The following is a 26712-nucleotide window of genomic DNA, read 5'->3' on the forward strand; positions in this document are numbered from 1 at the left end:
TCCCCCCCCGAATATCTAAACTGACAACTTCGTCCATTTCGGCCTTCACCACGAAAAATTCCAGAAACACAAGTCATGTGGACTTTAATCAGATTGTAAGTTTTTTACAATTAGAATCATCAATCAAATGTTTATTGTACATTTGTATAGGTAATACAAAGACGAACGAATGGTGTAGTAGACTTTTATAGAAGCTGGCAAGATTATAAGAAAGGATTTGGATCAGCTTCTACCGAATATTGGTTAGGTATGTTCACGTCTAAACAGGTTTAAACTAAGTATATATCATCACATTGGATATTTCTCTCCGATAATTCTGACAAGTAATTTCTTGCATCTTCCTCTTATGATGGTTCTGCCAGATCAAAACTTTTTCTGATAAACAATTAACCTCATAAAGTTTAACAGATGAAACAAGTGATTCCACCATTTTAAAAACTGGAACAATTGTAGTTACATAATGTTTGTGAATATTTGTGTCAATTGGTCCTACTGATAGACGATATATGCAGGGAAAACAGTTGAACAGTGTACACAGATTTAAATTCCCAAATAATCTACGGAGTAGAACTTTTTCTATTAATTGATTCTTATTTGCTTAATTTGTCCTTTACTGTAAATATCTTAAGCCTTCCAAAGTGTGGTGAATGCAAGATGTTAAGTAAGTTACAAACGACGCATGAAGCAAATATGGTATAATATTAATCAAAAGCAGAAAAAGAAAGAAAATAAAAAAAAAAATTACACATTAGTATGAACCTGTACGTATTTTCTCATCTAGGATCCTGTCATCGCTTATACTACGAATGGGGTTAGCTCATTGCGGAAGGCCGTACGGTAACCTATATTATCCTTTTTCCTTTTGTCTGCGATGGATAGTTGTCTCATTGGCGGTCTCACCATATCGTGTTACTAGAATTCTTATAATAAATTGCGATACTCTCTTCTTACATATTGTAGATTTAAAAGCTTCATACCGAATCAATTGGAACTCTTTTTTTTCATAACTTTTTAGCACTAGTGTGTACCGCTGCTAGTCCCCGAGGGAATCACCAGCTTGGTACATACATGATTAATAACAAATTGATTCTCTTTTGACTGATACACATTTTTTTAGAACCTAGGTTTGTTACCCTAGCAGGGAAAGTTGGTCATTGTTGGATTTGACTATTCTTTTATTTGGTGCCTTTTGTTCATTCAGCATATCACGTGTTATTTTCGGTACTTTAACATCCATGGGGTATGAGCTTTCCTGATAAAGGTAAATAGAAAAGCGCATCAGACACATCAAATTTATAAAACATTGTTTCCTTTTTTAAGCTGTTGTACTGCTATTCCCAAAAAGTATCATTAACTGAGTTGTCAATGCTTCAATACTGACATGATTCATAAGAAATATTTCTTAAAATTTCCATCAGGCAAATTTTTATTAATAATAGCCATGACAATGACCAAGTTTATGAATTGTAATTTCATTTTAAGCATCAATTAAAGTAGTAGAGCACGAATGAAATAAGATGTTAAAAATTTTAGTCTAGCTAGAATTTGAAAGATATAAATCCACAATTCAGGCGTTCAGATCGCCATCAACTGAATTAAGCTTGATAATAAAATATATTGAAGGGTAATATGGTATAGCCCCACCCCCACAAATAATAACAAAATAACAAACAACAAAACAAAGAAACAAAAAACAAGCGAAGCAGAAAAACCCTCCATAAAAAATGCAAAGCAAAAAAACAAGATAATATCGAGGTCAACATACGATCTTCAATGAATTGCCTGTACTATATGTAAAATGTATAGCTATATCACAATCGATGCATTTCTATGTTGATAAAGCAATAGATGGCTTATTTCAAACAAACAGCAATCAACTAACACATTTAAACGGGGTAAGACATGTTGGCAAGTTTCTTTTTGACGAAAAAAAAAAAACCATAAACATAAAAACCGCATATAATTATTTATATACTAAACAAGAATTGTGAAAATGAAAGTTGGGCAATAGACACATAACTAGCTTTAAATTTGTTATAAACAGGTAATGACAACATCCATTTCATATCACGATCAAGTGCACACGAAATGGTGGTTGTGTTAGAAGACTTTGAAGGTGCGACGCGAACAGCAAACTACTCTTATGTATCCATTGCTGACGAAAGACATTTGTATCGCTTGTATGTGTCAGAGTATACCGGAACTGCAGGTACATTTACTGTTGTTGTTCTTGCGTTTTCTTGAGTTTTCCTGGTTTATGTATTGACAAGTGACGTTTTATTTTTGTCTCAAGCCACCTCCCACCACCTTCCCCGATTAACAACACACTCCTTTCGCCTTTTAATTGTCCATCTCATTATCACTTTTTTTTATTCCTTTTGTTACTTCGTTGTAAGCTTCATCATGTCCGTTAGATTTTTATTTTTTTTGCTAAGTTTTAGACTTTTCTTTGACAATTAAAAACTACACAATAATGTTCAAATGGGGCATCGATTTGATTGATTTGTGGATGAAAAATAATGAAGAGGGCTGGAGCGTTCTGAAATTAGGTAGATCTACTAGAAATGCCTATTTGAAAAAAAGGCGCATGCGGTCCTATGTCGGATATAAAATGCAGTTCTAAAAATCCAAGATGTCTTTCCTGGAGGGTCCATAGAATTTGAGTAGGTGTATTTCAAACAGGTTTTTAATTTTCTATTCAACTGGTCGGCTGGAAGCTAGCTTAATAGAAATACAAATGAAATTACCTCTAGGAGATTTATGATTTCAATGCACGATGCCTGGTTTTTCCAAATTATGCTCATATCCTCAAAATGTTTAACTAACTAAAATTTGAATTGTTTCGATTACCAACAGTTCATTTACAGGTAGGCAATGAGTGGTTTGACACAAAAAAGTGATCGAGATAGTAAGCAATCGTTCAAATGTAATTTCTAGTATGCTTAGCATCCGTAAAGATTAAATAAATATAGTAAGAACAAATATCCCCATACAAAACTTGTATAAACCACAATATCCTTTGTGGAATTGTATAAAAACAGTTGCGTGCATAAACTTCCCCAACCGCCAATAAAATAAGTCCGTTGTGTTAAAAAATACTGAAACCTCCAGTCATTTAGCTATCTTACACTTTTTTATGATCTCGTTCCAATACACCAATTGAGCATTTTTTCATTGATTTGGTCAACAATATTTTTAGATCTAACCTGTTTCTTACCTATCTGATAGGCAGTTTTATTCGTGCTCGGATTCCGAGTAGGACACTTATTATAAACTTCTATTTTCTGGTAGCATGTGTAACAATATGACACATAATTGATGATTTTGTACCACCTATTTTTAACAATGATATTTGTGTGTTTACTGTTTAATTGAACCAATGGCTATACATGTTGAAGTTTGAATTTTTTTATTTAAAGTTTTAAGAACGGTGATGAATTTGTCCGTCACAAAAGATAATAGCTAATATATTCGACTTGCCAAAATCCTATTCTCGTACATCACCACCTGTGAATTAACACCGGTACTTAACTTGCATCAAGATAAACTAGGAATGCTACTAGCAGAGACGATAAGTTAACAAATGATTTCTAATTGCAAATGTGATATCTTTCGCGTTTACTGATATTAGAGAATGATGAGGTTGGACATTTGTTTACCTCCTGCATGTGTGGGTGTATAGCAGGAAAGATGGTTTGAACCAGCTACAAGTACTGTAACGGCCTGGTTTATATATATATATATAAAAAAAAAAACAATATATGAAAAACAAATATGATAAAAAGCAACAAACGACTAATAAAACAATCATGTACTAGTATCTTCGATTAAATTATCAATCAGTTCACATTCAACTTCTAATCGATTTAGTGAAAAGACATCATTCACAGTAAGAGAAAAACATGACCTTTTACAAAGCAATAATACAGGTATCGGTAGGTTGTAGGACCTTGCATGTACTTATTTCTATAACAATAAGATTTAGTAGGGTCTTAATCTATTACTAAAAAATCAATATTTATACCGATAAAACAATTTTCAAAGATCAAATAACAGTGTTGAATTGGTAACTGTTTAAAATAAGTTTATTTAAAGGATCGATAAGTTTAACCTGAGCGTAACTAAATATACGGCTCGGTACACAACATCACCGTAAAAATTATGATGTGCTATACTGTTTGTAATAAGTTTTCTACATGTATAACCAAACTTCCAACCTAAATCTTTGTTTCTATGAAGGAATGTTAAAAGGTTTAAGTAAATCATGGTAACGAAATCATTGACTTAATTAATTACCAGTAAGACATAGATTACGTCCATTGAAATCAAAAACTTCACTTCAGACACGGGAATAGCGAACGAGTTTGAATATAAAAAAACCGTAAGATTGTGCCAAATGAACGTTACCACAATAAAAAAAGAACATTAATAATACAGAATAAAATATCGTCCCTTTACAGGTTTTTCTTAAGATTTTGTGTAGAGTTTCCCTTGTAATGCTGAGCTATTTAAATCTACAAAATGACATTAATTGTTGTTTATATTTTACTTATTTTAAATACATTTCTTTGGGTAAATTTCGGCGGTAGTATAGAGAATTCTTGATTATTTGACAAAACAATTTCATCAAGATAACGGTAAATGTTATTGAGTTTATCAATTAAACGGAATTTAACCGTATCTTTACTGAGTTGACCAATCAACTGTGGTTCATAATAGTACCGGAACAAGTCTGCTATTAAAGGGAAGCAATTGGTGATCATGGGAATACTTACAACATGTCAGTAAACTTGATTGCCGAAACGTACATAATGTTTCCAAGGATAACATTTACAGGTTTAATCATCTCATCACACTTCCAGTTAGTATATTTATCATATTTACATTTTCATTACAGAAGAAGGCTTTATATGAGGTGCAGCAGATCAATTTGCAATCAGACTTTTCAAACGACCACAAATAGGAAAACTTTTGTTTGATAATATTGTGTGGAAGTGTAAAGTGATGTCCGGCAAAATTAAAGGACCATAAAAAGCACGTAATTCATGTAAAACATCCAAAGATTTTTTTACACTCCAGAAATAGTAAATTCCTCTTTTATCATGCTTTATTAAAAAAGTTAATAATTAGTTCTTTGATAGTAGTTCAGAAACTCGTTAAAAGCACTGAAATATTATTTGTAGAACAAGTACTAGAGGCTGAGATGAAACGAATGTTTATGTTTTTATTGTGTAGTTTAGGTAATCAATACATACATGAATTAGGGACCTTCACATCTGCAGAAAAGGCCTTAATCTGAGATGTGTTTATGATATGATTGTTTACTATATGACACGCTGTGGAGCGCACGGACCTGAATGTAGAAGAATTCATAATTTCGTCCTTAAGAACTTATGTCATACTACCACAAAATTTGTACTTTTCCAGACTTGGTCATTTTTAAGCATAATTTATGAAAGAGGGTTCCAGTTTTGTGTAACTTACAACTCCTACAGTTTGAAAGCCAGGTCCCTGACACTTCAAATGAAGATTGCAAATATGTTGAAGTTGTACATCTGCTACCAAATAATTGTTTGAGGATTTATTTTCTAATTTTTCCAGATGAGGGAACTTAGTCATTCTTCAAATATTTGAATGTTCAGTATAGAGAATTTTTCTTTTTTAAAAAAATATTCTGTGCAAACCGGCCAATTGAGTCTTTGATCTTTTTTTTTATCAGATATTTCCGTTTAAATAAATTTTTACAATAGGATGAAATTAAATTCATTATAGATTCCAGGATTAAAATTGTGTATGCAAAAGACTCATCAGTGACGCTCGAATAAAACCAGTTAAGGATGTATTCCTCTGAAGTTTTAGTCTCGTTGAAATCTCGTTCTGGAATTATTTCGAAAACATGTGATACAAGTAGAAAATATCAATATTTAAAAAATATTATAATCAAACTTAACTCTGTAAAAAAATTGTGTATTTACAATAAGTAGTAAAATTTTCAAGTTTTATAACCAATCAAGTCAGTCTCATTAGCCAAAATGTTAAAAAAATTAGTGAGGGGTACAAGAAAGGATTTTACAAGAAACACGTATATCCCATATCAATTTTTTCTTTTCAAATTTCATAGATATGTATTTTTTCAATCATTTATAACAAAGAAGTTGAAATAATATGATTTTTGTTCTAAAAAAAGAGAAAAAATCCCTAAATTTACAAAACTGACAGCATGGTAAATTTGACACGAAAAAGCAACAAAATTTTATGAAATTTTCTTATATCTACCTACCTAACTAAAAAGTTAAATTTATTCAGATTGGTCCACTTTATCATTTATGAAAGTATGAAAAAATGTTTAATTGTGAAACTGTGATTTTTTTCATGATAATAGCCCAAAAATATGAAAAATGGGAAAATCATCAAAATTGGGTACTTTCAAATGGCCTAGGCAACAAAAGAAGTGCACCACTATATGATTTTTTTCTTCACCAATTATTTTTTTTACAGTCGTATAAACCCAAAAATTAGGTTAAGAAAAAAATTTAATTCTAGAAATGTTTGGCTCCTCAGAGGTGTACATCCTTAAAAAGACCAAATAAAGTGCGAAGTTGGAGAGCATTGAGGACCCAAAATTCCGAAAGGTCTTGTCAGCTACAGTTGTAATCTATTCATGGGGTAGACAATCCTTAGTTTTTCGAAATATTAAAAGTTTTATAAACAGTTGATTTATAATTATGACCATATCAATGATAATTCATGTCAACACAGAAGTGCTGCCTACTGGGGATGGTGATACCTTCGGAGAGTAAAACTCCACCAGCAGTGGCATCAACCGTGTGGTTGTAAATAAACTCGCCAGAGATACCAGAATTAAAATTTTGTACACCAGACGTGTGTTTCGTTTATAAAAGACTCATCATTGACGTTCGAATTAAAAAAGTTAAAAAGGCCAAATAAAGTACGAAGTTGGAGAGCATTGAGGACCCAAAATTCCGAAAAGAATGTCTATATAGACCTGAAGACACTGTTTCCAATCTGTTTTAAATGGAAGACGGTATTTATTTTCCTGATTTTAACCTTAAGGTCGTGAACGGTGTTTGGGTCCAACGTATTAAGATGACCATATTCTTATTCAATGATTTATTTTCTCAAGTTGACGGAGCATAATTTTCTATACTGACGTTTAATTACATATTAAACTTCTACTGGTTTTGTTTTATGTACACGAAATGATAGGTGGTTCTATGTTATCAAATTATAGAGGTATAAAGTTTTGATTGGTAGAGTCATTATATATACTAAATGAATTGATAAAATCAATACCTCTGTTAATGTATGTGATTTTCAGAAATGCCTTGTTTGATCTTCAGGTTTATCGATACGCGGGAACAGTCTATGGTGACAAAAAAAAAATGTAACTATACACATAAATTGATAGAATCGGCTGAAAGATGAGATTGTGCCACACTCCTTGAAAATATCATGTAATTTACAAATTGGTGTTTGACCAAGTTTACATAATAATTGATGCCTACTAATATTGTTTTTAAATATAGATATGATAATTTATACGCTGTTTAATTCGTTTATTTGGATTGATACGTTTGCAATGAGACCTATTATTATGTTGTCTTTCATCCCCAATATTCATGATATCAATACAGAAAGTTTCAGATATGCTCCCTTGTCCCTTCATATTGTTATTAAGACCGAGGGAATATGAAGTCTGCGGTCGTTTAATCGAAGATAGTAAGCTAATTTTACGACAATCTTTAGATAGTTGATATGAATGTCTTTGTTGTTTCTGAATCCCTATGACAATTAAAAGATGTTTTATTAGTACGAACGTGGGTGTGTCTATTAAATGGATTTAGTTAATACATATGTGCAAAAACGCATAAAACTGCCCTGCAGTGTGAATGAGATAGAACGATTGAAGTGTACACAATATTAGACTAACATAAGAATTTGTGTTATAGATACTTTGTGTCAAGGTTTCTATTTACGACAGACATGTTTTTGCAGTTTGAGATCAAATGTTAATTTAAAATATGTAAATATACAAATTTCGTCATTTCTGTCTAGATTTGTTTGGCAGGTGATGCGTGCATGTCCAGAAACGATTACTTGTCCAAGCACCCAGTCTAGCACCATTTTATGTAACATGTTTTTAAACGTGATTGTGTATATTCAAAATTAACAAACGGATTGTTGACAAAGATTGCCTTCTGTTGTTGATAATTAATTTGTTTATGCTGACCTCATGTATGTGTAAGGCATACGAGGTTACAGAAAGAAATGTATTCACTGAATGATTTAAGCTGTACATCATGTTGTCTTATATCGGAAACATGCCGAATACACTTATATAGGTGGCATACATAATAATGAAAGGAGATGTGTGGTCGACGTGATTGAGACAGAAACCTACTTCATCAGAAAACAAAAAGACATCTACGGTTCTGCATAGACAGGTGTTTATACAATTATGTTTTAAATGATCCTGAGTATAAACGTTGTGAATACAATTAACAAACTATCAAAATCGAAGATCTGCCAAAACGTTTCATTTTTCAAAAAGACAATAACTCACTTGGGATAGACACTTGTACGTGTGTACAACAAGCTTTTCTTTCAAATGACTTATCGCTCAATCAATGACCTGACAAATGTATTGAACAAATCAATACAATTCAGTAAAGGAAAATATTGAATCCATAATTTAGTCCAATACAAACATCTCTACAGAAAAAAGTTAATAATAGTGATAGTACGTTGGAAGAACAGAATCAATGCATTTTACAGCATTGTTAAATTGTCGAAATGCGCATCTGGTCAAATAAAATAGGTTCCATTAATGCTATTTCTACCACTGGGTCGATACACCTGTAGGTCATCTGTAATTCCCCGAGGTTAACACAATCCCAGTAGCCAGGTTTTCGTTACCGTCATGGAAACATGGATATTGATAGTTTTTTTATTTGCTGATATAAAATTTAGAAATCAATTAAGGAACGTATCTCCTCGTGAATAACTCTGATGCCTTGCCCGAGTTTTACTTTACTTTTTGTCGATTTTGGTTTTATTACCTGTTCAACGTTTGTATACTCTCCAAGAAAAAGAAACGCAAAAGACATCTCTCTCTGTAGCATGAATCGTGATTCATCGCTTAACTAGAATTGCTTTCAGTCTGACATGTCCAAAACCTTGCTATGTTGCGCAAAAAAGACCGTTTACGTTTATGGCGGCGTATCAGTACAACGTCAAAGTTAAGACGTCTGACAACTTAAATTTAACATGATTATGTTTTTGTGTCTCCATCACACAATTGTTATATGCAAACTAGTATTTTGAAGAAAAAAATGTTTGTTGCGTTTCTTTTTTGGAGAGTTATATAAGGTTTTAGACTTTCACAAATTTTGCCTAGAGTATCGCTGAAGAGACATTATTTGTCGAAATACATCTGCAACAATAAAATAAGTACGCTAATGTTATTAGCATAGACATAGTATCTCAAATTAAAATAGCCAAATGCGACCTATAATTTCTTTTTAACCCTTATTATCAACCATAAGTAATTTTCTTTGAATATAGATATGATAATTTATACGCTGTTTAATTCGTTTATTTCGATTGATACGTTTGCAATGAGACCTATTATTATGTTGTCTTTCATCCCCAATATTCATGATATCAATACAGAAAGTTTCAGATATGCTTCCTTGTCCCTTCATATTGTTATTAAGACCGAGAGAATATGAAGTCTGCGGTCGTTTAATCGAAGATAGTAAGCTAATTTTACGACAATCTTTAGATAGTTGATATGAATGTTTTTGTTGTTTCTGAATCACTATGACAATTAAAAGATGTTTTATTAGTACGAACGTGGGTGTGTCTATTAAATGGATTTAGTTAATACATATGTGCAAAAACGCATAAAACTGCCCTGCAGTGTGAATGAGATAGAACGATTGAAGTGTACACAATATTAGATTAACATAAGAATTTGTGTTATAGATACTTTGTGTCAAGGTTTCTATTTACGACAGACATGTTTTTTGCAGTTTGAGATCAAATGTTAATTTAAAATATGTAAATATACAAATTTCGTCATTTCTGTCTAGATTTGTTTGGCAGGTGATGCGTGCATGTCCAGAAACGATTACTTGTCCAAGCACCCAGTCTAGCACCATTTTATGTAACATGTTTTTAAACGTGATTGTGTATATTCAAAATTAACAAACGGATTGTTGACAAAGATTGCCTTCTGTTGTTGATAAATAATTTGTTTATGCTGACCTCATGTATGTGTAAGGCATACGAGGTTACAGAAAGAAATGTATTCACTGAATGATTTAAGCTGTACATCATGTTGTCTTATATCGGAAACATGCCGAATACACTTATATAGGTGGCATACATAATAATGAAAGGAGATGTGTGGTCGACGTGATTGAGACAGAAACCTACTTCATCAGAAAACAAAAAGACATCTACGGTTCTGCATAGACAGGTGTTTATACAATCATGTTTTAAATGATCCTGAGTATAAACGTTGTGAATACAATTAACAAACTATCAAAATCGAAGATCTGCCAAAACGTTTCATTTTTCAAAAAGACAATAACTCACTTGGGATAGACACTTGTACGTGTGTACAACAAGCTTTTCTTTCAAATGACTTATCGCTCAATCAATGACCTGACAAATGTATTGAACAAATCAATACAATTCAGTAAAGGAAAATATTGAATCCATAATTTAGTCCAATTCAAACATCTCTACAGAAAAAAGTTAATAATAGTGATAGTACGTTGGAAGAACAGAATCAATGCATTTTACAGCATTGTTAAATTGTCGAAATGCGCATCTGGTCAAATAAAATAGGTTCTATTAATGCTATTTCTACCACTGGGTCGATACACCTGTAGGTCATCTGTAATTCCCCGAGGTTAACACAATCCCAGTAGCCAGGTTTTCGTTACCGTCATGGAAACATGGATATTGATATTTTTTTTATTTGCTGATATAAAATTTAGAAATCAATTAAGGAACGTATCTCCTCGTGAATAACTCTGATGCCTTGCCCGAGTTTTACTTTACTTTTTGTCGATTTTGGTTTTATTACCTCTTCAACGTTTGTATACTCTCCAAGAAAAAGAAACGCAAAAGACATCTCTTCTCTGTAGCATGAATCGTGATTCATCGCTTAACTAGAATTGCTTTCAGTCTGACATGTCCAAAACCTTGCTATGTTGCGCAAAAAAGACCGTTTACGTTTATGGCGGCGTATCAGTACAACGTCAAAGTTGAGACGTCTGACAACTTAAATTTAACATGATTATGTTTTTATGTCTCCATCACACAATTGTTATATGCAAACTAGTATTTTGAAGAAAAAAATGTTTGTTGCGTTTCTTTTTTGGAGTGTTATATAAGGTTTTAGACTTTCACAAATTTTGCCTAGAGTATCGCTGAAGAGACATTTTTTGTCGAAATACATCTGCAACAATAAAATAAGTTCGCTAATGTTATTAGCATAGACATAGTACCTCAAATTAAAATAGCCAAATGCGACCTATAATTTCTTTTTAACCCTTATTATCAACCATAAGTAATTTTCTTTGAATATAGATATGATAATTTATACGCTGTTTAATTCGTTTATTTCGATTGATACGTTTGCAATGAGACCTATTATTATGTTGTCTTTCATCCCCAATATTCATGATATCAATACAGAAAGTTTCAGATATGCTCCCTTGTCCCTTCATATTGTTATTAAGACCGAGAGAATATGAAGTCTGCGGTCGTTTAATCGAAGATAGTAAGCTAATTTTACGACAATCTTTAGATAGTTGATATGAATGTTTTTGTTGTTTCTGAATCACTATGACAATTAAAAGATGTTTTATTAGTACGAACGTGGGTGTGTCTATTAAATGGATTTAGTTAATACATATGTGCAAAAACGCATAAAACTGCCCTGCAGTGTGAATGAGATAGAACGATTGAAGTGTACACAATATTAGATTAACATAAGAATTTGTGTTATAGATACTTTGTGTCAAGGTTTCTATTTACGACAGACATGTTTTTGCAGTTTGAGATCAAATGTTAATTTAAAATATGTAAATATACAAATTTCGTCATTTCTGTCTAGATTTGTTTGGCAGGTGATGCGTGCATGTCCAGAAACGATTACTTGTCCAAGCACCCAGTCTAGCACCATTTTATGTAACATGTTTTTAAACGTGATTGTGTATATTCAAAATTAACAAACGGATTGTTGACAAAGATTGCCTTCTGTTGTTGATAAATAATTTGTTTATGCTGACCTCATGTATGTGTAAGGCATACGAGGTTACAGAAAGAAATGTATTCACTGAATGATTTAAGCTGTACATCATGTTGTCTTATATCGGAAACATGCCGAATACACTTATATAGGTGGCATACATAATAATGAAAGGAGATGTGTGGTCGACGTGATTGAGACAGAAACCTACTTCATCAGAAAACAAAAAGACATCTACGGTTCTGCATAGACAGGTGTTTATACAATCATGTTTTAAATGATCCTGAGTATAAACGTTGTGAATACAATTAACAAACTATCAAAATCGAAGATCTGCCAAAACGTTTCATTTTTCAAAAAGACAATAACTCACTTGGGATAGACACTTGTACGTGTGTACAACAAGCTTTTCTTTCAAATGACTTATCGCTCAATCAATGACCTGACAAATGTATTGAACAAATCAATACAATTCAGTAAAGGAAAATATTGAATCCATAATTTAGTCCAATTCAAACATCTCTACAGAAAAAAGTTAATAATAGTGATAGTACGTTGGAAGAACAGAATCAATGCATTTTACAGCATTGTTAAATTGTCGAAATGCGCATCTGGTCAAATAAAATAGGTTCTATTAATGCTATTTCTACCACTGGGTCGATACACCTGTAGGTCATCTGTAATTCCCCGAGGTTAACACAATCCCAGTAGCCAGGTTTTCGTTACCGTCATGGAAACATGGATATTGATATTTTTTTTATTTGCTGATATAAAATTTAGAAATCAATAAAGGAACGTATCTCCTCGTGAATAACTCTGATGCCTTGCCCGAGTTTTACTTTACTTTTTGTCGATTTTGGTTTTATTACCTCTTCAACGTTTGTATACTCTCCAAGAAAAAGAAACGCAAAAGACATCTCTTCTCTGTAGCATGAATCGTGATTCATCGCTTAACTAGAATTGCTTTCAGTCTGACATGTCCAAAACCTTGCTATGTTGCGCAAAAAAGACCGTTTACGTTTATGGCGGCGTATCAGTACAACGTCAAAGTTAAGACGTCTGACAACTTAAATTTAACATGATTATGTTTTTGTGTCTCCATCACACAATTGTTATATGCAAACTAGTATTTTGAAGAAAAAAATGTTTGTTGCGTTTCTTTTTTGGAGAGTTATATAAGGTTTTAGACTTTCACAAATTTTGCCTAGAGTATCGCTGAAGAGACATTATTTGTCGAAATACATCTGCAACAATAAAATAAGTTCGCTAATGTTATTAGCATAGACATAGTATCTCAAATTAAAATAGCCAAATGCGACCTATAATTTCTTTTTAACCCTTATTATCAACCATAAGTAATTTTCTTTGAATATAGATATGATAATTTATACGCTGTTTAATTCGTTTATTTCGATTGATACGTTTGCAATGAGACCTATTATTATGTTGTCTTTCATCCCCAATATTCATGATATCAATACAGAAAGTTTCAGATATGCTCCCTTGTCCCTTCATATTGTTATTAAGACCGAGGGAATATGAAGTCTGCGGTCGTTTAATCGAAGATAGTAAGCTAATTTTACGACAATCTTTAGATAGTTGATATGAATGTCTTTGTTGTTTCTGAATCACTATGACAATTAAAAGATGTTTTATTAGTACGAACGTGGGTGTGTCTATTAAATGGATTTAGTTAATACATATGTGCAAAAACGCATAAAACTGCCCTGCAGTGTGAATGAAATAGAACGATTGAAGTGTACACAATATTAGATTAACATAAGAATTTGTGTTATAGATACTTTGTGTCAAGGTTTCTATTTACGACAGACATGTTTTTGCAGTTTGAGATCAAATGTTAATTTAAAATATGTAAATATACAAATTTCGTCATTTCTGTCTAGATTTGTTTGGCAGGTGATGCGTGCATGTCCAGAAATGATTACTTGTCCAAGCACCCAGTCTAGCACCATTTTATGTAACATGTTTTTAAACGTGATTGTGTATATTCAAAATTAACAAACGGATTGTTGACAAAGATTGCCTTCTGTTGTTGATAAATAATTTGTTTATGCTGACCTCATGTATGTGTAAGGCATACGAGGTTACAGAAAGAAATGTATTCACTGAATGATTTAAGCTGTACATCATGTTGTCTTATATCGGAAACATGCCGAATACACTTATATAGGTGGCATACATAATAATGAAAGGAGATGTGTAGTCGACGTGATTGAGACAGAAACCTACTTCATCAGAAAACAAAAAGACATCTACGGTTCTGCATAGACAGGTGTTTATACAATCATGTTTTAAATGATCCTGAGTATAAACGTTGTGAATACAATTAACAAACTATCAAAATCGAAGATCTGCCAAAACGTTTCATTTTTCAAAAAGACAATAACTCACTTGGGATAGACACTTGTACGTGTGTACAACAAGCTTTTCTTTCAAATGACTTATCGCTCAATCAATGACCTGACAAATGTATTGAACAAATCAATACAATTCAGTAAAGGAAAATATTGAATCCATAATTTAGTCCAATACAAACATCTCTACAGAAAAAAGTTAATAATAGTGATAGTACGTTGGAAGAACAGAATCAATGCATTTTACAGCATTGTTAAATTGTCGAAATGCGCATCTGGTCAAATAAAATAGGTTCCATTAATGCCATTTCTACCACTGGGTCGATACACCTGTAGGTCATCTGTAATTCCCCGAGGTTAACACAATCCCAGTAGCCAGGTTTTCGTTACCGTCATGGAAACATGGATATTGATATTTTTTTTATTTGCTGATATAAAATTTAAAAATCAATTAAGGAACGTATCTCCTCGTGAATAACTCTGATGCCTTGCCCGAGTTTTACTTTACTTTTTGTCGATTTTGGTTTTATTACCTCTTCAACGTTTGTATACTCTCCAAGAAAAAGAAACGCAAAAGACATCTCTCTCTGTAGCATGAATCGTGATTCATCGCTTAACTAGAATTGCTTTCAGTCTGACATGTCCAAAACCTTGCTATGTTGCGCAAAAAAGACCGTTTACGTTTATGGCGGCGTATCAGTAGAACGTCAAAGTTAAGACGTCTGACAACTTAAATTTAACATGATTATGTTTTTGTGTCTCCATCACACAATTGTTATATGCAAACTAGTATTTTGAAGAAAAAAATGTTTGTTGCGTTTCTTTTTTGGAGAGTTATATAAGGTTTTAGACTTTCACAAATTTTGCCTAGAGTATCGCTGAAGAGACATTATTTGTCGAAATACATCTGCAACAATAAAATAAGTACGCTAATGTTATTAGCATAGACATAGTATCTCAAATTAAAATAGCCAAATGCGACCTATAATTTCTGTTTAACCCTTATTATCAACCATAAGTAATTTTCTTTGAAGGCGACACATTGTCCTATGCCAATGGAATGCCATACAGCACATTTGACCGTGACAACCAAGGACATAGTTGTCCTGTGATTCACATTGGAGCCTGGTGGTATAGCACATGTGGATATTCTAACTTGAACGGGGAATACCTTGGCGGGCATGCAGAAAATCTTACAGGGATGTTCTGGTACGCTTGGCATGGATTTGAATACTCCTATAAAGAAACAACTATGATGATCAAGCGAAAATAAAAATTCATAATTAACAAGTGATTGTGATTTATTCTGATTATAAAAAAAAATAATATTTGGGCATCTTCAAATTTCAGACAAATTAGAAGCATACAGCATAAACATGTGCCTCATTCCACTAAAATAAAATCGTAATTGATAAGTTTCTTAAAAACAATTCTTTACAAAGATAACTCGTGACTTACAATTCAGATAAAGGTATTCGGGATTAAATGTCCTCCACTTTATGGCTATGATTCTCTTTTTTTAGTCGAGGCTAAATACTCAAAACTTCATTGCTTTTGATATTCACAAGAAATTATCATATATTGGTAAAAACGTTTACATAATTATATTACATATACAGAAACAAAGTGTGTAAGATTGATCCTACTTGTTCAAATTAATCAAAAATGACATGGCGAAAAATCTTTAAAAAAAAAGCTAGCAAGATCCTGAGTTTTCCTTTAATCTCAAGCTAGATCGGAAAAACTGTATGATAGTTATGATAATGTGTATATGTTTTTTTGCTGCTGTTGTTCACTAATTTCATTCGGTATTCATGCAAGACTAGATGCAAGATATTTCCAATGTTTGTAAGCGATAAAGAAGATTATCCGAAATCCAGCATTTAAGCAGAATCTGTTCATCATATAGACACCAATTGACTAGCATGACAGGTACACAATTTACAAAAGCTCCGATTAGCATACAAAAGGTGATGCAAGAACAAATGCTGCTCAGTTTACGGATGTTTACATAAGAATCGACAATGATTCCTCTGAATGTAGATTTGTGGCTGAAGTGTTTAGAAAAAAGCGCTTAAAAGCTATCATTATGTGAATTCTATCTCATAAATGTGAACATATTTGTCAAAGAAATGAGCTTTTGACAAAGTTTAAATTAGAAATACTTGATATATATAAAAATTAGAAGATGTGGTATAATTGTCAATAATTCAACTCTACACCAGAGATCAAATGACATAGAAGTTAACAACTAGAGGTGACCGTACGACCTTAAACAATGGTCGAAACCCATACAGCATAGTCAGGTATAAAAGGCCCCAAAAATACAATTGTAAAACAATTCAAACGAGAAAACTAACGGCCTGATTTATTTAAAAAAACAAAAACGAAATACAAATATGATACCAAACAACAAACGACAACCACTGATTTATAGGCTCCTGACTTGGGACAGGCACATACAGAATATGGAGGGGTTAAACATGTTAACCCCCCTTAACCTGGGACAATGGTGTAACAGTACAACATATGAACAATCTATAAAAAATCAGTTGAAAAGGGCTTAACTCATCAGATCGATACAAAGCAGAAAAAGTTCATAACCCATGAGAATCTTACGTATTGTATCAAAACTCGCATGGGCTACTAATGGTAGCTGTATTGGTTGTGATGTTTTAAAAAATGGAATAATATCAAACCAGGATAATGACTCGACAGTTCGAAACATTTTATTAAGGTCTGTATAATTGAAAATATGACACTTTGATACAGATGAAATACTGAACCCATTCTATTCGAATTGCCTGGCATAAATATCTTCCAGAGTTAGTTTTGGTGCGTTAGCTGATATCATGCAAAACTAGCAAAGAAATAGCTAGCTATGCTGCATTTTTGGAAACAATTGATTTATATGTTTGCCTTGTTTCTTCTGAATCGAAATAAATATTCTCACCGTTAACCGTAAAAAACTAATTCTAATCATTCATATATTGACTTTAATTATATCAATATCGTTATCAACTGTAAACAACTTAACACAATTCAACTAAAATGGACAAATCGAAGTAGACGAAGTATTGACTGTTCAGCGTACATATCTAAAAAAAAACTAATTGTTTGAAAAACACATTAGTTTTTACAATGGTAAATACAAAACACATGGCCGCAATTTTTTCCTTAGTTTTTGTGTTTTTGCTGATAACACGTTTAGAATTTATATTCAGAATTCAAGGCATAGTATTTAACGGTGGTGTAATTGATAGAGCGCATAAAGTAGGACTGAATTTATACAAACTGTTGGTTCTTATTATACGTATTCTTAAAGGTGTGTTCTTATATTGTTCTGTTACACTGGTGTCCCATATAAGTATAAGTGTTGAGCGCCACCATACAAGTGGGACCCTGCCAAAGTTTGTTGGTAGGAACCTTAGTATTTCGATTAACAGAAAATTTACAGATATTGATCGTATTATTGTTATTTCATTTCAACACAAAGGTTCTAACTACTGAGCTGGATATACCATTGGGAACGAGAAATGAGGACGAAAAACAAAATGGATAGACTATTCCATGACAATCGCTTGTAGTTCAGAGGTTTATTACATCATGTCGATCTGACACAAGATATTCCGAGAGCTCACATATTACTGTCTGATTTTCAGAAAGACATTTTTGTTGCAATCTGCATTCACTGTTTGATATTCTTTAAGGTAAAATATTAAAACTTCAATTGTCTTCTGGATGCATACTAAATCATTTTTGATAAAGATGACAAAATTATGTAACATTTGCAATTCGTATCAAAATGGCTTTAGAAAAGTATTAACAAAAATACCGAACTCCAAGGTAAGTTCAGAAAGAGAAGTCCATAAAAACTGACAAAATCAAACGTTCAACTTTATCAACCAACGGAACGAAGGAAACACAACTGTCATAATTATTCATGACTTGGTACAGGCATTTTCCGATGAAAATGGTGGGTCAAACCTGTTTTTAATGCAAGCAACATTCAACGCTGAATACTTTATTGAGTTAAGAGAAATATGTAAAATTATGTTAATTGACATACATGTGTACTATTTAACATAAAATGCGACGAAAATGTCAAAAGGGAGAATCAAAACTCTTTAGTCGGAGAAAGACTAATAGAACCATGACAAAAACAGGGGTTGTTTTTATGTGTTCCGGAAGGAAAACAGAAAATGCCTCAAGTGTGGCATTCGTTGTGTTCCTCGTGGTAGGTAAATATTCAGTGTTTTGTCGATAATCATGTCGAATAATTGACGACAATTTGCACGTTTCCGAGGTCTGCACACACATCGGATTGATTTGACGATTTTGGATTTGGTCTTAGTGACTGAAACAACAGACAGGGGATTTGTTCCCCTCTCTTTGCAATATGCAGATAGCTGTTAATGTGTTCGAGTCTTGGCCGTGATAGAGCTGCTGATTAACAATGAATAATATAACTCGAAAACAAAGAATTTTCCAAAGTTAATTCATCAATTTAAACTAGGTAGAAACGACATCGTTTAAGATAATTAAATAAAAAGATCTTAGAGATATTCGTAACATAAAAAATAAGTCAAGTAACGATAAATACATTTATTTCTATAAAAAAGTCTTTTGATTCAATATAAAGGCATACTACTAACAATCTAAAAACCAATATTAACTGGTTAAGTATTTAGAAGAAATATTAAGAACCCATTAAATGAGAGTTTTGTCAGTCTATTTATAAACTTCTTTTAAAAATGACAGATTAGCTGTTTCAATAGATGGTTTCTCAAGAATCTTTTAAGTTATTGAAACTTCGTGGTTGCTAAAAATACTTTGTGAAAAGAATTCAATTGAAACTTATATAATGAAAATGAGAGATATTATGATATCACAAGTAAAAAGAACATATTAAATTACTTACCCACAATTTTCATTTGAAATCAACGTATGAGTTCCTGTATTTAAATCACTAGATTCCTCGGACATAAATCTTTTATGTTCAGTATATATATATATATATGTATGGTAAGAAGAGAACAATAAAAAAGTAACGCTAGTGTATAAGCTTTAAGGTAAAAATATGAATTTTCGTTTACTACCCCAGGAATAGATTACTTAGCTGTATTTGGCAAAATCTTTCGGAATTTGGGGTCCTCAACGCTCTTCAACTACGTACTTTATTTGGCCTTTTTAACTTTTTTTTATTCGAGCGTCACTGATGAGTCTTTTTGTAGACGAAACGCGCGTCTGGCATACAAAAATTTAAGTCCTGGTATCTATAAACATTTGTATTAGATAGCCGCTTATGGAACGATTTTCTGATAAATAGTGCTTTAATTTTTGTATGCCAACAAGTACCAAACAATGACAAGATTTTGTGTTATACTTCAAAACTGTGAAAATTTCTCGCTGGCCAGATATTCAACTGTTTTTCATTTTTTTTCTAGAGCAATTTTTAGATTATGATAGTGTGACATCATATTTACTAAAATTCGCTATCGAAAATATGTTTCTTCAAGAATAATGGTAAAAAACAAATCAAGCCTAGGGTACGGCAACCTGGTCGTGTTTACAGATTTACAGTTAGGCCGCAAGTTGCTAGTTTTAAAAAAAATGCATATGCCGTTCTTTTCAAGTAATAGTGCTATAAGTTCAAATACCTAATTATGCATTATATTTCTTATCTACCGAGTTTACATCAGATATGAGATGCAATGAACTTGAGTCAACTTTAATACATTGAACAAATGAAAAATCAGTTTAACCCTTCTCCCAGTCATAAAATTTTGACATTAATTTTTTTTTTAAACTAAGTGTTTACAATTTGAATAAGGTATATACACCTGCGGATATTTAACTCTTCTTTTGCACGTTTGCTGTGTCTATGACAGGCTACTCGTATTGTAAAATGACAAGCAAATCTAAATGATAATTTACATACACATTTTATGTAAACCAGAGTATTTGAACTCTGTTAGCCTTGTGAGAAAATCTTTTTATAATCTTTTTTATACTCACTTAAGAATGACTCGCCTTACACTTTGAATATCCCATGCATCATCGTAATATATACTTGGAAAAATGTCTTTACCCTAAATGTTCTCTTAAGGTAGATGGGGTGTCTAAATTATAATCCATAGAATTTTTTTAATAATTTACCAAAATGTAGTTTATTTCATGCTTTTTAAAAAAAAATAATAAAAAGAATGGGTCACGGGGCTTATTTTCACGCTACAGGTTGTGCAAAATTGACAGATTTTTGTATAGATTATGCATGCAAAACCCAATTTTCTGCCATAAAATGAAAACTACACCATAGAATTTTGAGATAAAATATGAGAAGATAGCTCTAGTATTATGCTTTCAGATAAGAAAAAGAAAAAATGGGGTCACGGGACCCGTTTTCTTGCTACATAATAAAATAGGTAAATTCCTAACACATTCTATTGTAAAAGTAACTTTATCTGAATTATCTGCCCTTACATTTGAGTTGCCTCCCCTTATGTGACAAAGTTGGAAAAAATTGAATCAAACAAAAGTATTCTATTTTTTGTAAAATACAATCATAAATATGATAAAACATGTCATTTTCTCTATTGAAATGAAAATTCTTACACATGAATTACCGACTACTCTCAAAATTTGCACAATTTATTAAAGATCTAGACCGATTGTTTTCTGGTATTTCAAAATCCAAGATGGAGTAAGACACCCTATCTACCTTAAAAACAGGTATTCATGATTTTTTATTATTAATTGTTTTTGGCTTTTAGCTAGCTGTCAGTAACTGCGAGTACTCTCAAATCGTACTTTCTTGTTTATATTGTGCTATATTACCAAGTGTTTGGTATTACTATAAATTTTCACTTCTTCGTACTATGAACATCAAAATTATTTATTTTGTAAAAATATTTTCTTTCTCCATTTGAACTGTAATACCTTACAACAAAATTATTTTCATTTACCTGTGTTTAAAGTAATTGCAATTAGCTGATATTTTTGTTGAAGCATATTGTTTTTCTTGAATTGTTTAACATTTTACAGCGGTATAACATGTTACTGTAATTATTCTTCCCTTAGTTTATTTATTTTGTATTTACATTGTATCATAGATCAAATTTATTTGTTCAGTGTATGTCCACTGGTGTTAATATGTCTTTTGATTGAGTTAATCCATTGCAATTGATATTTTATAGTGTGTCTTTCTATGTTGTGATGTTACACTATTGTTTCAGATAAGGGTGAACGTTTGGTACCATTAAAACGTTTAAACCCGCTGCAATTGTTTGCACCTATCCTAAGTCAGGAATCTGATGTTCAGTAGTTGTCGTTTGTTGATGTGGTTCATAAGTGTTTCTCGTTTCTCATTTTTTATATAGATTAGTCCGTTGGTTTTCCCGTTTCAATGGTTTTACACTAGTAATTTTTTGGGGCCCTTTATAGCTTGCTGTTCGGTGTGAGCCAAGGCTCCGTGTTGAAGACCCTACTTTGACCTATAATGGTGTACTCTTATAAATTTTGACTTGGATGGAGAGTTGTCTCATTGGCACTCATACCACATCTTCTTATATCTATTCAGTTTGCCAAACAATGAACATGTCAAAAAATAAAGTTTTAGATTTATAACGCAGTTCACATAAATGACTAGTTAGTTACCTTTTTCATTAAAAAAATTATCCGGTTTGTTCTTATGTTGTACTGCTCACTGATCCAGGTGAGGGGAGATTTAAGCGCTCACAAGCATGTTAAAACGCACCACATTCTATATGTGCCTGTCCCTAGTCAGGAGCCTGTATTGTGAATTCTGTCTGTCATATTTGCTTTTTGTTTATCGTATTGTCAAAAATGAGACCGTTGTTATTTTTTTTTTTGTCAAGTCAGGGCCTTTAATAGCTGAGTATACGATATGGGATTGTCTCATTGTCGAAGGCCATACGGTGATCTATAGTTGCTTAAATCCGCTTCATTATGACTCTGTTGGATGGTCGTCTCATTGACAATCATACCACATCTCCTTATTTTATAAGTATTATTACAGTAATTTTAAAGGCAACTACAATATTTTATGGCGGCCATTTTGGAAATAGTCGCCATAATGAAATTTCAAGGTGGGTCCATGGCTAATATTGCTTGAAACACCTGAAACTACTACTATGCTACGACCTAGACTATTTATATAAAGCCTTATAATAGACCAGATAGAAGACCTGGATACGCATATGCTGTATACAGTACAATTGCCATGATATTTTAAGATTAATATGTTGTATAAATAGTAAAGATTGATTTGCTATAGCGTTAATTTGGATGTCTGCCCTTGGATACATTTTTGTTACAATACTGAAATCGGGAAATTCTTATCGATAAAGAGTAAGTCGGTACGTACACCTTTCATACTTAGGATGCTTTAGTGCTTTAGTTGTACTTTCTTCTCCTTACAGCATATGAAAAAAATTGACTAAATATATAGGTAGAGTTCCATACCTTTATAAAAGGACGAGCAGACCATTTGATTTTATTGGAGTGGGGAGGGGAGCATGAGGATTTTTTTCCGGATTGATCATTTATTTGCTTATTTTTTTCCGCCTTTTTGTACACAGTTATTTCCGTCATTTTGTGCTTTCATAATGTCTTGTGCAAAGTTGTTTATTTTTAGATCTTACCCTGCAAAGTTATTTTTCATTCATAATCTTCCTGTCGCCTTCCAGAAAATGAAATTGCAATCTCGTAAGTTTCAAAACAAGGAAGGTGTGTTTGATAACAAAATAACCACGTGCTGTTGTAACTGTTACTGCAATTTCAAGTCTTATTAGATAATTTTTTGACACAATATCAAAGTCTTATTCCAAAAAAGTACTAATTTAGGTCGAATTAACAACAGTCTTTTATTTTTCTATGTTGAAAATAAAAAGTTGTAATTTTCTATCTTGAAATAAAAAGTTGTATTTACTTTTTCTTTTATCTGTGACTATTTGTATTTGGTTACCACACGTTTATAGTCTGCCGTAGTAGTAATTTGGATGTTGAGAACGTCCTACAAAAGAACTAATTTTTTTTTTATTGAATTATATTTTAGGCACTTAATTATTTTAGCAGCATGGTTTTTCTCTAGTGACCCACATTTTTTTCCCGACTTACAAAAAAAATATTGCTCAATAACAAACAGTAACTAGAAAATTATTTCGAAATGAAATGAACAAATCATGCACTCCCCCCTTTTCCCCCCCTAATTTTCAATACAAGATGTTGTCTCAAATTACTTATAGGTCAACCGAAAAACAAGGCATATATTCATAACCTTGTCGTATCGTATGTTCTTATCAGCAAATTTATATACACGTATATTGTAAGTATACATTGTGTGTGAGATTTCTACAGTATGGCATTGTATCTTAGATTTTTATTTGTGTGGTTTATGCTTGCTACATGTATCAACACAGAATCACAAATTATCAACGAGAAGCGACTTTTATTGACTGACCCTGATTATGCTGATAACAAGCAAATGCAGAGGGATATTCAGTTACTGAAGGCAACAATGAGTCAGTTACAAACTACTGTTAATATCCTAAATGCTAAGGTCATAGGTCAGGATAGACAGATTCAGAGTCAGGCTTTAGTAATTACAACTTTTCAAAATAGTTAGTTTTTATTCATTATGTATTTACTAAATATTTATCTATTCGTATATTTTTTTTATTTCTTACATCTCAACATTGTCATTTGAAAATTCAAAAAATGATAAAATTCTTCAAAATTAGGATAGGGGTACTTTTCAACAGAAATATCACTAGATTTTCTTTCACTTTAAATACAAAATCATGTTCTCATCTAACAAAATTTGGGGTGCACGAGGTTGACGTCTCAATTTAATTTCCAACGTCAGTTGTATTATGAACGTCGCTATAGGTCAAAAATTTACATTTCTGTATGATTTGCTCGTCATGAAATTAAAAAAATCGTTTTAACACAGGCTCTTGGGGCATGGACCCCCTTGTTTTACTATTTCTTTTTTTTTGTGTTCGTTAATTATTTTTTTTTTGTAAATATTTTTAATATTTTAACCTTTTTTTCTCTAATTTGATATGTTCTTGCTTTTATCCATACGATAATACAATAACAGTAGTTTATATATGCTGCCACTTTAATCGTATTATCAACAAGACAGGAATGTTCGAAAATATAAATAACGCACATCTTTTCGTCTGCGGTACATTTTATGCTACATATTTCAATTAAGTAATACACATTATGACATGTTTAAACTCAAAAAAAAAAAAAAAAGAATTACCTTTTTTTTTTTTGTTAATGGTTTGTATGAATAATTACTTTCACTAAATCCATTGGATGTTGGATGTGTACTGATTGATATTTTAGTCTTAGATGCATGATTTTTTTTATTAGTTGTTATTGGCTTTAAACTAGCTGTCAGTAACTGTGAGTACTCTCAGATCTGTACTTTTTGTTTTGGGGATGTATAAGTACCCTGCTAGGTCCACTCTTGTTTTTTTTTTGTAAGATGTATTTCTATTTGTATACATCTGATTAGTTACGTCTTTTTCAACTTATTTTTTATATTTTGATCTTATGATGTACTGTTACACCACTGTCCCAGGTTAAGGGGGATGGTTTGCGCCTTCAAACTGGTTAAACCCCGCCACATTCTGTATGTGCCTGTCCCAAGTCAGGAGCCAGTAATTTAGTGGTTACCTTTTGTTGCTGTGTAACATAAATAAATAAATAATAAAGTTTTCTCGTTTGAATTGTTTCACATTTGTCATTTCGGGGCCTTATATTGCTGACTATGCGGTATGGGCTTTGCTCATTATTGAAGATTGTACGGTGACCTATAGTTGTTAATTTCTGTGTCATTTGGTCTCTTGTGGAGAGTTGTTTCATTGGCAATCACACCACGTCTTCTTCTTTTTATAATCTAACACCAAATAAAAATAGTTACTACTGTCTGCTCAGATTATGATAGTGTTCATCTGTATATTTTATAGATCCATCTGGAAGTATTTAAGTCAGATTGGAAAGAAAAGACTGCCCAACAAATTCAACCGAAATGGTTTACTCTGGTAAGATTAAATACAATAGAAAAGCACATGTCTATGGGTTGTTTGTATTGTTGGGTGCTGTCTAATTGACGTACATCCAACATATCCTTCTATTTATACAAAGTGGTTGGTTCATCATTGTATTTATACGCATTTCCTGTTGCTTTTATTCAGGCCGACTAGTGTTTCTTCTTTGCATAAAGTAATGTTTAATACATGATTTACATGCAAACTAAACGTCTTCACGAGGCACGATCTACAACAAAGATTCCATATACATGAAGAGCAGCCAAACCAAAACATCTTCCTTCAAACAAATAATACGATACGATGCTGTATATAATTAGGAGACGACCATTTGATTTTCTTTGGAGGGGTGGACTTTTTTTGTTAAAGGAATATTCCTTTCCACCTAGTAACTTTAAAGGTTCATTTATTTCGTGCTAAAAAAAATCATTCTTGTTCATAATGAACAACTACTTCCTGTATATTTCAATAATATCAAATCAACGATCTGTCAATTACTGGTTCTCATTTGTGACGAGTTTTTTTACTAACTCAAGATAAAACAAATCTTCCCCTAAATTGGAGGCAACAACAGTTTACGGATATTTTCATCTCATAAATCCATTTGAAAGATAAAAATTAAGGCAAAAAAAATCGAAATTTGAAGAAATCCGAATGAATTGCAAAAGGAGTGAACTGGATGCATCGATATGTTGAGCTTCTTCTTCTAGGTATGTATCACCAGCCATGCAAATTTATACTCAGTAATAATGGCACACTGGGTAATATGAGAATATCAACATATATAGATAGCCATCAAAGATCACCTTCTTGATAAATAGACTTACTTTTCTACGTCTTTTGATTCGTCGCTACTTTAATCATAGGAAGGATGACACACATTCTGAAGAAAATCAATTGTTGTGAAACTTGGAAATGTTCAAAAGTGTGGGATTTTCATTGTGCTGTACGTCATTTTATGGAT

This window comes from Mytilus californianus, unplaced genomic scaffold (genome assembly GCF_021869535.1).
Source record: "Mytilus californianus isolate M0D057914Y unplaced genomic scaffold, xbMytCali1.0.p SCAF_12, whole genome shotgun sequence".
NCBI lineage: Eukaryota > Metazoa > Mollusca > Bivalvia > Mytilida > Mytilidae > Mytilus > Mytilus californianus.